Here is a 13,707-nt window from a genome sequence, read left to right on the forward strand (position 1 = left end):
AAGAAAACACTTGTTCTCTGATAGCTCTTTTTTTTTCCTACAGTTGCTTACTTTTAAATTTTTTTCCTTCAATAGATGAGATCTTTTTGACCTCATTAGAATACTAACAGAGATTTTTTTTTTTTTTTTTAATTCTGTTTCCTGGATTATCTTTGTTTCTTGCTGAGTCAATTTTTCAGTTTTTTTTTTAAACATCTTGGCCCTTCTTTTTATGTTGTTTGTTTTTTCTTGAAGTGTCTGGTGATCTTGGGCTGTCTGTATTCATGACTGGACAGTTCAGGTGATTAGAGTAAGGAGCTGGTGTGGATTCCCTCTGCTGTTGAGCAGGCCCCGCCCCCAAATGAGAGCAGCAACAATGAGACTATGAACTTTGTGAATGTAAATGGGGCGTGGTCACTGGTGAGCTTCGGTTTTCAGGTGAGCTTCACTCTGTAGCATCAGCACCACCTTAGAAAGCTTTGTTCCCCAGGCAGAGGGTGGGATGAGGGCTAACTGCCCCAACTCATCCCCTTCCCCACACCAGGAGGAATGTCTGTCATGACCCTTCTGCTCGTTTGAGTTCAAGCTGTAGCTGCTTCTACTTTCCTTTAGAAGCATTGCCATCCCATCAGCTTTCTGTCTTCCTACAATCTGTCATAACCTCTGGTCGGCCATGGTTCCTCTTTTTATTCTCAGCACAGTTTTGGATTTTGTTCATCTGTTGTACATCTTCACCAGGGTTTGATGTGAACTGGGAAGCAAGAGACGGGAATGCATGTTCAGTCCATCAGCTTTCTTTCAAAGCCTGCGGTTTCCCTACCATGATATTTCCTTTTAGCATTCAGCACCTGCAATAAAAAGTGAAAAGCAGGTTACAGGGAAAAGAAGAAAGCTTTCACATGCAAGCCATGGAAAGCTGAGTTGCCTTTGACCGTTTGCAAGGAATTTCAATTTCATGCTTATTTCAAGTCTCAGTTAATCTAAGTTGAGTAACTAGGTTAGTTCCCATCTTTACTGTGAGAAGCCACTTTTGCAAAAAATGAGGCAAAGGAATCAGAAGGCTGTCCCTAGGGTGTTATCCTTTTCTTCCAGAAGCAGAATCCCCCCTCCCTTGCTCCATACCCCCAGTATAAAGTTGGACAAACCAGCTGAAATTGTATCTCATATACAAGTTCCCACCTACCACTCTCAGACCTCTCTCACTCACTGTACTCTAGTCTTTGTCCAAATAGTATATGTGTCAATATATGTCATTTGTTTCAGTGGCAGAGGTATTTTTTACTTTGGTTTGAGTAGCTTTGGGTATCGATGTTCCTTTTCTGCCGTGTATTGACATATGGAATTAATAATGTTTAAAAAAACATATTGTTCACCTCTCCTTCCCACCTCCCAGTAAAACTTGCATGCATATGGATTCATTACTTTTCTGGTGCTTTGCTTAGAATGGTGGCGATTTCTCCCAGCAACTTACTTGATGCTCTCTTTGGTGTATATCTGTTATAATAAATTTGTTTACCAATTAATGACTGAAATTTTCAGTACTTTTTTTTAGTTCCCTGTTTAACTTGTTTTAATTTACCTTAATAAAGCTAATTCTATTTTATATCCATATTTGTGTCTTTAGGGGATAAATATGACTCTCACTTGAACTTATTAATAAAATGTTTTCTTTATGCTTTTCATAAAAAACCAAGTTATTGGACATCTAATATATGCTTGGCACTGTGCTCTTGGCATTGGATTTGCAAAAATGATTAAGATAACTTTGGTTCTCAGGTAGCTCACAGTGAACTGGGCTACATGATGGTTGGGGGTTTTTGTTTGCTTTGCTTTGCTTTGGTTTTGGTTTTCCATGTTGTAGAAAGCTTTATTTTCTAGGCTTTATTGCTGTAAAATATAAACTTCTCTTACAGAGAGGTTTAGATGTCCTATTTTCCATTTTATTTAAACTCTGCCCCACCCCCCCCCACAGCGTATTTCTTTTGTATTTGGGGACTAACAGGGAAAAAGGGCCACACAGAGGCCACTCTCTGCCCATGTGGTCACACTGCCCCCTGCTTGTTGGTGCTGAAGAGAGAAAACCAAATCTCACGCAAGTACTATGAGCTGATGCTTGGTAACCAGTGCTTTTCCTAAGAAAGGGTTGATGTGTGCCCGAGTTAAGGTGGATTTGAATCTCAGGCTTCCTTTTTTCTCTCTTGTGCATGAACATCCGAACATCCCTTGTCCTTTAAATTTAGAACAAGATGATTTACCTTATGTCCAACTGCAAAGCAGTTCAAGACTGCCCATTTTAAAAGATTAAAAAAAAAAAAAAGAATTGTGTAACCATAAGGAAACTAACATTTGTAGAATGTATTTGTTTGCTGCTCTAACAAAGTACCACAGACTGGGTGGCTTAAAACAACGGAAATTAATTTTCTTACAGTCCTGGAGGCTAGAAGTTCAAGACCTAAGTGTTGGCAACATTGGTTTTCCTGTGGGCACTGAAGGAAGGATGCGTGCGCTCCAGACCTCTCTCCTTGGCTTGGAAGGGCTGTCTCCTCCCTGTGTCTTCACGTTGTCTTCCCTCTGTGTGTGTGTGTGTGTGTCCAGATTTCCTCTCCTTATAAGGACCCCAGTCGTATTGAATGAGGGCTCACTTCTAATGACCTCATTTTAACCTAATTACCTCTTTAAAGCGCCCTATCTCCAAATACAGTCACATTCTGAGATACTGGGGGTTAGGACTTTAACATGTGAATTTTGACAAGGGACACAATTCAGCTCATAACATGAAGTGACTGCAGGATCCCAGGAAGATGCTAGGTATTTTCGTATACGTTAAGTTGTTTGATCCTCACAAAATTGCCACACTAGAGGGACTTTATGATCCCATTTCATAGATGAGAAAAACTGAGACCAAGAGCAATGACTTATCATGCACAAGGTCACCAACTAAAAGCAAGATCAGGATTTGAACCTAAATCTGTGTGAGCTACTTTATTATGCTGCTTCTACATATTTTCCTTCTCAATTATTTTCTTTCTTTGTAAGTGTAATATTTTGAATGCAAGCAAAGCCCAGGAAGGTTCTACTTTATCCTTCTAGCTGGGAGAAATTATTTTTATAAAAGCGTTTGGCCTTCTGTTTGGCAGGCAGTGCTTCCACTCCTGGGCACCTATGCCAGCTTCTCTGCATCTTTCAACCTTTTCTAAAAGATCCCATGACTTGATTACATGCTGCTCCCAAATTCAGACAAGATGTTGACATCTGCTCTGTCACTTTCATCTAATAAACAATGGGCTGTCTGGTCAGGGATGGGGCGTAGTTTTGGTTGCTTTGACATGTTTCACTATTTGGAAGTCGTAACAATGTCTCAGAGAGCGGAACTCCTTTAACTGGGAGATTGCATCATAAGTGAAGACTCTTTTTTGGTTTTGAGCTAAAGGATGGAGAAAGAAGGAGAGAACACGTATGGGGAGACAGGATACAACATAATGTGAAACTTGCTGAGACAGTGGGAGGATATTAATGATGGATATGTACTGTCTCCCAGGAGTTGCTGAAATCGTCTGGTCTCGAATGTAATCAGGAGAGTATCAGACTAGGACAGATTTAGGACTTTTCATTACTAACCTGTTAAGTGTAGCAAATCAAACCAGTAAGTGAAATTGGAAAATTGCTTAACCATGTCCACAGATCTTATGGTTGACTTTTAAAAATACATGCTCTTTACCAAGAAATGAAAAATGATACTTTTCCTACTAACATACTGCGTATGTATGGTATGTTATCAGTATACTAGGATTCTAATTCTAATGTTCCACTCACTACCCCTGTGTCATAGACAAATTAGTCTTATTGAGTGTCAGTTTCTTTGTCTGTCAAATCAGTGTTTGGGTTGCCATGAAGGTCAAGTAAGGTATATGATCTTCAAGCTGTATTTGCAAACTCTAGAGTGCTATACATACATTAGATATGTTTATTACTACTTTATTTCTGGCCCAAATCTAACAGAACCCGCCATTATGCTGAATTAATCTAGTTTGATTCTTCAATTGATGTATTATCCAGGCCCCTTGTTTCCTTTTTACAGCTTGCATGCTGTTTAGTCCTTTGAAAAATGTCTTAGAACCATTGTGGGTTCTAAGGGAAGAATAGTTAGAAATTTTTACTTTTTTATTTTTTCATTTTTTTAAGTACTTACAGATAATTAATAGGGAGACAGTTGAAAATAACCCTGTTAACGAAGAGATTGTTGTATATACCAAAAAAGTGGCACGTCATATTTTAAAGGTGCTAAGCCCTTCCAAGGAAATTACCTGTCATCTGGTTTCAAAAGAGTCCTGGCAAACTCGTGGTAGATGCTGACACTTTTAATTTTTCCTGAGAGCTATTAAAATTGTAGAAATTTTGGAACTGTATTCCCATACCACCTTGATGGGCCAAATGATTGAACAGAACATGTGATTAGACTCTTTCCTCTGTAATGAAGTACCAGGAAAAATCCTGAGTTGGCAACTTGTAAAGCGATTGCAGATCAAGAATCTGAGTTTTTCATTGTCCAAGCATCCATAAGAAGTTCTCTTGGAATAGGAAGGTCTCTTTGTACCTGCAAATACAATACCATGCCTGTCCTGTTATCTCTCCAGTAAATAGTGCATTACCTCTTAGTTCATGTTAAAAGTGATTGTTTCTTGTTCGGTACACCAGAAGGAGATACTAACGGCATTTCCTCTTTTCTGGGAATAGGACAGTAAGAAACGGGGTGGGATTCACCTAATGTGTGTATATCGTGAAAGTGAAGGATATTAGCCGTGGCTAAGTTCTTGGAGGAGAACTTTTATTAACAGTAGTTTGATGCTAGGTTACATAAGAGGCAAAGTTGGTTAGGCTTCAAGCAGCCTTGCTTTCAGGGTTTTTCAAATCCCTAGGCTCACTGGAGGAAGATGGCTCATTTTGGGGAGAAATGATCTGTGAGGTAATAGGGTGCTACGTTCCAACTCAGTATGACTCAGGCAGCTGGTGGCCATCCACGGTCAGGACTCTGAGGAAATCAGTGCATTTCAGTTGTGTATCAGGATTTTAACTAAAGTCTGGCATCTGGTTAACTAGAGTGAAGTAATTGGGATGCCAGCTTCTCCTTTCTGTGCACTCTCCTTCATGACTGCTTGGATATGAGCAGGTTGGTGCCAAAGAATCTATTATGCTGACAAATCCTAATCAGAGATAGGCTCCTGATTTTAAATTCAAATTCACTACAAGTTATTAACTTTTCTAACATAGTGTGCTTTTGATGGCCTCATTTGCATGATTTTATAAATATGCATTCCTGGCTACAATTTTATTATCTGAGTGTTATTTTATTTAACATAAGTTTTTAGAGGAGGTTTATACCTTAAGGGTGTGCAAAGATGATCAATCTACTTGCAACAGAGATATAGTGTGGTTGGACTCCGTATGACCATATGATCATTGTCATCAGGATAGTATAGTGTAGAGGTTAGGACCACTCAAGTCAAAATGCCTGGATTCGGACCCTACCTTCTCCACCCCATCTATGCTGAGTGCATGTAATTTAACTGTACAGAAGTTACTTAATCCTATAAGCCTTAACCTCATCTTTTTTAAAAGTTTTATCTTTATTTATTCTCTTAAAATATAGTTGATTTACAATGCTGTGTTAGTTTCAGGTGTACCGCAAAGTGATTCAGTTATACACATATATACATATATATATATTCTTTTTCAGATTCTTTTCCCTTATAGATTATTACAAAATATTAAATATAGTTCCCTGTGCTATACAGTAGGTCCTCGTTGTTTATCTGTTTTACATATAGTAGTGTGTATTTGTTAATCCCAAGCTCCTAATTTATCCCTCCCTCCCTTCCCCTTTGGTAACCATAAGTTTGTTTTCTATGTCTGTGGGTCTATTTCTGTTTTGTAAATAAGTTCGTTTGTATCATTGTTTTTTAGATTCCACATATAAGCGATATCATATGCTATTTCTCTTTCTCTGTCTGGCTTACTTCACTTAGTGTATGATAATCTCTAGGTCCATCCATGTTGCTGCAAATGGAGGTCTGGACCTTCCATTGACCTCCCAGTCTTCTGTTCTACTTGATCTCACAGGCCCTGGGGAATCCTTCATCTGGAGACCCAAAAGCATTGGCTTAATTGTGTTATGATGTGGTGTAAAATCTCTCCTGGCCACAGAGAAATCAGATCATTTTTACTGAAATTTTCCTCTGCTCTGATTTTTTCGTTGTCTTTTCTATCTCTTGCTGCCTAGGTCCAGGTCTCTTCAATATGCCCCATTTTTATCGTACAGAATAGTCTTGAATATTTTTCTATGCTGATATAACCCAGGAACCAGATGTGCTTGTTGTATAGATACAAGAGATGATGATCTAGGGCAGAGCCACTGGAGAGGTGAAAGGCAAAATCCTACCCTCTGAGCAGGTTATCCCCATGAAAGGCCATCCAAACTATTTTCAGATGCTGTTTTGGGAGACATTTTGATCATTTTTTCTTGAGAAATACACCATTCGTGGACATTCAGACATTCCCCATTCACGGATACTCAGATCCAGGTTAACAAAGAGCTTTTCACCACAGACTGTCCAAGAGTTCACTTGCCATTTCCTTTCAGGCTCCTACCTCCTTCAGCCTTCTACATCCCCGAGGTGACTCACAGGTCAAAGCACAATTCCTGTTGCTCGTGACCTCAACATCCTCAGCCAGTGTCCCACCTCTGCTCATCACAACATTGCCATGTGGCCAGGGGCTGCCTCTGTTCATGTGAATCACCCTGGTTCATCTTTGTGTAGCTCTGTACTCACAAGAAATGTTCACTTATGTTATTGCCAGTGATCCTGAATACTTGTCATCAAGTATATATAATTACCAATTTCTAGATGAGAAACTGAGCATTGGACAAACTCATAGTCATATAACCAATAGGTGATGGAGCCTAGAACCCACTTTTTCTGACCCAAGCACGATCCTTCATCATGCTTCATGTAAGAGTATTATTCTCCAAAAGTGTTTCCTGGAATAGAGACAGGCATGGGTGAAATATGTACTTGAAAAAAGCTGCTCATTCTCCATTGCAGTTTTCTGACTATCAGTTGAGAATGGGGTCCAGAGACCAGGGAAGGTTATGGTAGCTTCCTCCTGACATATTCTATCTACTCACCCCTATTGCTCTTGTGTGTTTCTCTTTTACAGTGGTGATCTAACCATAACAGGGTCTGACCACTGCACTTTCAACACCTGCCAGAAAGCTCTTGGGAAGGATGATTTTACTAAGATTCCCAATGGAGTGAATGGTGTTGAGGACCGGATGTCAGTAACATGGGAAAAAGGCGTGGTGAGTTTCACAGGATTCAGTCTGTTTTGCCTGATTTTTCAGCCAGAATCTGGCCCATTTTAGGACCAGAGTGGCAAAAGCCTTCATAGAGAAGTTTTTTGATTGTTTTCACTAGAGTGGAAACTAGGAATACAACAGTATCAGCACCACCATGCCATCCCCCAAGATAATAATGAAAAACAATTTTCTTCTCTGCATGGTTTAGAGGATGCTTTGCACCACGATGCAGACATTAGGGGATAAATTTAGATTGGGTACCTAGAGGATTATTCTTGAAATCTTTGAAATGTAATAGCACTTCGACTTGATTTCCATGTTTTTGAATCCTAGTTCCTTATGTGTCACTGATACAAATACTTGGAATGATTGAAAGGACATGAAGAATTTTTATTACGTTCATACCTCCTTTTCATAGAAAAATGTAGATATCCCTTTTAAAGAACTTTTGGATATTACGTTTTAAAAACTGCTGTATGAGGTTACATAAATAATAATCCAAAATATAGAAAGATTTTTTAAAAAATTTCATGATTTAAAATTTTCTACCTGAGGATGAAGAAGAATCAAATGGCTAAATGTTCATATGTTAGCTTATCCAGCCAGCTGGCAAGTGTAGTTGTAAAGATCAGCAGTGGAGACTTGCCTGGTAAGACCTGAGGTCCCCATTGTCATGCCATTCTCACCCATCTCTCAGAACCCCTCCCTTCAATGGCACATTAATCACATCTCACACCTCAGAATCCCTTACACATACCCCTGACTTCTAGCTCTAATATTTTACCAGGTCTTGTCAATTTTATTTCCAAAATGCCTCCTTATTTCCACCATCATGTCCACCATTCTACTTTGAGTCCCATGTCTTGTTTGGACCATTGCAGTAGTCTCACAGCTGGTGCCCCTGCCTCCACTCTCTGGCTTACTACAATCTATCCCATACTCTAAGACCAGAGTTGCCTTTCAAACACCAGGGTCTGTTCATGCTACTTTCCTCTCTAAAATCCTTTAATTTTCAGCATTACTTATTGGATGATATTTGAACAGTTAATTTCCATGCAAGGACCTTCAAAACATCTCTACAGCCCTATCTTCTACCTATTGTCCTCTCCACCCCCTGCTACCTCTACCCTAATTCTAAGCATCCCAGATGACTTTTCTTCTTTTTCTCTTTGCTTAGACTTTCTTGATAACAGTCCAACCTTTCACTTTGAACTTGTGTGAATTACAATGAGTACCTTCATTACAGCAGATTTTCATAATATATAAAGTGTAGAAATGGCTTTCAAGTGATCAGATACTTCATAATATACAGGAGCCTATGTTATTTTCTGAAACATTCAGATGGTTTATTTAGGGGAAAATTACTTTCAGGACATGGTTCTTAATGTTTTTATGAGATGGGGACCCTTTGATAATTCAATAAACCTTAAGGATGCTCTTGCCATGTAAATGTACATAGGGATAAATTCTCAACATTTAAAAACAAATCATTTTAGAGGGATCACATCCCACTGAAGTTTGTCCATATTAAAATCTCTTATAGCAGACTGTCCATGACTGTTGGTTCATGTAAATTTCAGTAGCACAAAATTGAACCTCTTAGTTGATTTCTAAAAGCGTTGTCACCTGAATTATAGGTCTATCTTATTTTAACTCTATAATATTCCATATAATGTCTACATGATCATCTCATAAATCTTAGGCCCAGATTATAAATGTAGTAGGTGGTGGTAGTAAACTTCAAACAAGAATTGGAAATATTGTTACCAATATTTAGCTCTTGTCTGTGTGATTTTGGAAAGAATGGGAAAAATTAATGGAGCTGTTTTGTTAAGCTGATAGGTTTTTGAAAAATTATCTTCAGGCTTCCATATATAACCCCATTCATCCCCATCATTATCATTATGATTGTTTAAGATTTATCAGTATTCACAGATGTGTTTGGCTTCACGATATAAGAAATTCGATGCAGTTTTATTTGGTTCTAAGAGAGAAAATTCTTATACTTTGATTGACAGGAGATTTTTAGTGTTTTATCATTTATCAGGAAAAGAAATGTATTTTCTTCCTTGAATTGTTTTACAGCACAGTGGCCAAATGGATGAAAACTGGTTCGTGGCAGTTACCAGCACAAATGCAGCTAAAATCTTTAATCTGTATCCAAGAAAAGGAAGAATAGCTGTGGGCTGAGATGCTGACATTGTGATTTGGGACCCAAAAGCCACAAGGTAAGTCTAAGTTTTTGTATTGGCTTCTCCATGGAGACAAAGCACTAACTTGCAAAGAAATTTTCATTGGCCTTAATCAGCCATTTCTTATTAGGTGATTTATTTAGCCAGGCTCAGGTATTTTGAGCCTATGCACAAGATAAAGGTTTTGATGTACAAACATTCTTTTGTTTTCCTTGGCATAGAGAATGCAAAAGTTGTGTTGCTTCCCATTCCCTGGAAATGCATGTGTGTATAAAACCAGTATGAATGTCCCACTTCAGTGCTTGGCAAACACCTGAGTTCACATGGAGGAAAGGTGCAGAGCAATGAAGAAAAGGAAAGGCTTAGTTTGAAAAGGGCTGCATTGAAAACTCGAAATAATTACAGCCTTCTTGCAGCTTCCAGATAGAAAAATTCCAGCACAAAGGATGTCACTTTTAGTTAGCCAAATTTTCCAGCTGAGCTCATCTTGAGTCTGTCATTCCCAGTAGACTCCGGCTTTTTGTTTCCAATTTCCATAATTCTATGTGAGTATCGCAGGTTTGGCTGATTGCACCAATTCAGAAAAGTATTCAATAGAAGCTGAAGCTTTGTTAATTTCTCCTTATAGGATGTTGGCACAGACAACACCTGCATCCTGATTTCTGTTTTTCATAAACTCTGCAGCTGTAATGGAGAAAATCCCACATACTTTAACATTGCGTGTGTGTGTGCATGCACGTGTACGTGTGAAAACAGGGATACGATAAGACCTTCTACCCTTACTGAATAGGCATTTATTCAAAGTCTATTAAGGGTTATGTTGTAGTAAATGGACGTCTATGTAGGCATACCTTATTGCACTTCACAGATACCATGTTTTTAACTAAGTGAGAGTTTGTGGCAAACCTGCATGGAGCAAGTCTATCAGCACCAGTTTTCCAATAGCATTTGCTCAGTTTGTGTCTCTGCATCATATTTTAGTAATTCTTGTAATACTTCAAGCTTTTTCATTATTATTACATTGGTTGTGGTGATCAGTGATTTTTTTTTTTTAATTAATTTATTTATTTATTTGGTTGGGCCAGGTCTTAGTTGCAGCATATGGGATCTTCACTGTGGCACGTGGGATCTTTAGTTGTGGCATGCGGGCTCTAGTTCCCTGACCAGGGATCGAACCTGGGCCCCCTGCGTTGGGAGCACGGAGTCTTAACCACTGGACCACCAGGGAAGTCCGATCAGTGATCTTTGATGTTACTATTGTAATTGTTTGGGGACGAACTGAGCCCCTGTAAGACAGTGAACTTGTGTGTGCTCTCACTACTCCACCAAACGGCTGTTCCCCCGTCTCTCTCCCTCTTCTTGGGCCTGCCTGTTCCCTGAAACACAACAATATTGAAATTCGGCCAGTTAATAACCCTACAGTGGCCTCTAAGTGTTCAAGTGAAAGGAACAGTTTCACGTCTCTCACTTTAAATCAAAAGCTAGAAATGATTAAGGCAAGTTGAAAGCTGAGATAGGCTGAAAGCTAGGCCTCTTGCACCCAACAGTTAGCCAAGTTGTGAATGCAAAAGAAAAGTTATTGAAAGAAATTAAAGGTGCTACTCCAGTGAACACACGAATGATGAGAAAGTGAAACAGCCTTATTGCTGATACGGAGAAAGTTTTAGTGGTCTGGATAGAGGATCCAACCAGCCACAGCATTCCCTTAAACCAAAGCCTAATCCAGAGCTTTAACTCTCTTCCATTCTATGAAGGCTGAGAGAGGTGAGGAAACTGCAGAAGAAGAGTTTGAAGTTAGCAGAGGTTGGCTCATGAGGTTTCAGGAAAGAAGTCATCTCCGTAACGTAAAAGCACAAGGTAACGCAGCAAGTGACCCAGAAGATCTAGCTAAGATCATTAATGAAGGTGGCTACACTGCACAACAGGTTTTCAATGTAGATGAAACAGCCTTATATCGGTAGAAGATGCCACCTAGGACTTCCACAGCTAGAGAGGAAAAGTCAGTGCCTGGCTTCAAAGCTTCAAAGGACAGGCTGACTCTTTTGTTAGGGGCTAATGCAGCTGGTAACTTTAAGTTGAAGTTAGTACTCATTTACCATTCTGAAAATCCTAGAGCCCTTAAGAATTATGCTAAATCTACTCTGCCTGTGCTCTCTAAACGGAACAACAAAGCCTGGATGACAGCACATCTGTGGATATTGCTGAATATTTTAAGCCCCGCTGATGAGAGCAACTTCTCAGAAAAAAAGATTCCTTTTGAAATATGACTGCTCAGTGACTATGCACTTGGTGACCCAAGAGCTCTGATGGAGATGCACAGCAAGATTCATGTTGTTTTCATGCCTGCTGACCCAACACCCATTCTGCAGCTCATGAATCAGGAGTAATTGCAACTTTTAAGTCTCATTTTTTAAGAAATACATTTCATAAGGCTATAGCTACCATAGATAGTGATTCCTCTGATGGATCTGGGCAAAGTCAGTTGAAAACCTTCTGGAAAGGATTCACCATTCTAGATGCCATTAAGAACATTCGTGATTCATGGGAAGAGGTCAAAGTATCAACATTCACAGGAGTTTGGAAGAAGTTGATTCCAACCCTCATGGATGACTTTGAGGAGTTCAAGACTTCAGTGGAGGAAGTAACTGCAGATGTGGTGGAAATAGCAAGAGAACTAGAAATAGAAGTGGGGCCTGAGGTTGTGAATGAATTGTTGCAATCTCATAATAAAGCTTTCATGGATGAGAAGTTGCTTCTCATGTGTGAGCAAAGAAAGTAGTTTCTTGAGATGAAATCTACTCCTGATGAAGATGCTGTGAAGGTGTTGAAATGACAACAAAGGATTTAGAATATCCTGTAAACTTAGTTGATAAAGCAGAGGCAGGGTTTGAGAGGATTACCTCCGATTTTGAAAGAAGTTCTGCTGTAGGTAAAATGCTATCAAACAGTATTGCATGCTACAGAGAATTTTTTCGTCAAAGGAAGAGTCAATCGATGCGGCAAACTTTATTGTTGTCTTATTTTAAGAAATTGCCACTGCCACCTCAATCTTCAGCAGTCACCACTCTGGTCAGTCAGCAGCCATTAACATTCAGGCAAGACCCTCCACCAGCAAAAACATTAGGACTTTGCCGAAGGCTCAGATGATGGTTAGCACTTTTTAGCAATAAAATAATTTTTCATTAAAGTATGTATATTGTTTCTTTAGACATAATGCTACTGCACACTTAATAGACACAGTATAGTATAAACATAAGTTTTATATGCCCTGGGAAACCAAAAAATTCATGTGACTTGCTCTATGATGATATTCAGTTTATTACAGTGCTCTGGAACCAAACCTGCACTATCTCCAAGGTATGCCTGTATTCTTCCAGATTCATTATTCTATGGAGCCTCCTCTTCAACCACCCCTTCTATCCCATTTCTCACATTCTGCAGTTTTCACACTGAAAAAGATGAATAAGCATAGTGTAAAAAATTCTGACGGTGGCTTAGAGAAAATTCTTAAAGGGTTGGAGAAGCAAGATATAAGTCAAAGAAATCCAAAGAGGGCTAGATCATTTCAACACATCCTCCCAAGTAAAGATAATATTTCTGTGTGTTTCAAAAGGACATTAAAACAAGAAAAGAAAATCAAAAAGGTCTCCAGTTTTTTAAAAGTCTCCGAGAGTCAGAGAAATAGAACCCTGTGGTTCATCTGCCTCCAGCCAAACTAGATAAATATAAAATAACCTTAGTAATTTTGTGTAACACTTTCTAAGGTGACAAAACATTTTTGCATTTCTCATGAGATTCTAACAAAAACCTTCGGAAGTAGGCATAAAAATGATTAATATCTCATTTTACAGATGAGAGAGTGGACGGACACTCAGAGACCTTAAATGACATGCCTGGGTTCTCCAGCTTGGCACTGATGAGCTGGGAACAGGATCTACACATCAGGCTCTTGGGCTGTGCTGGTTTTCTTTATGCTTAGCGCTTAGTTATACACAATAAGCAGACATCAATAGAGAAGACTCAGCACTAGTAATCACATGCCAGTATGTATCATTTAACTAAAAGACACATATATAAAAATGTAAATATTTAATTTTCTGATATCATTACTGTTACAAAGTGAAGGAAAGATATTATATAAGAAATACTAGAGAACCGATGAGCGAAAGTGATAGAAACTTA

Source organism: Balaenoptera physalus (genome assembly GCF_965194825.1).
Source record: "Balaenoptera physalus genome assembly, contig: SUPER_7_unloc_2, whole genome shotgun sequence".
Classification (NCBI taxonomy): Eukaryota; Metazoa; Chordata; class Mammalia; order Artiodactyla; family Balaenopteridae; genus Balaenoptera; species Balaenoptera physalus.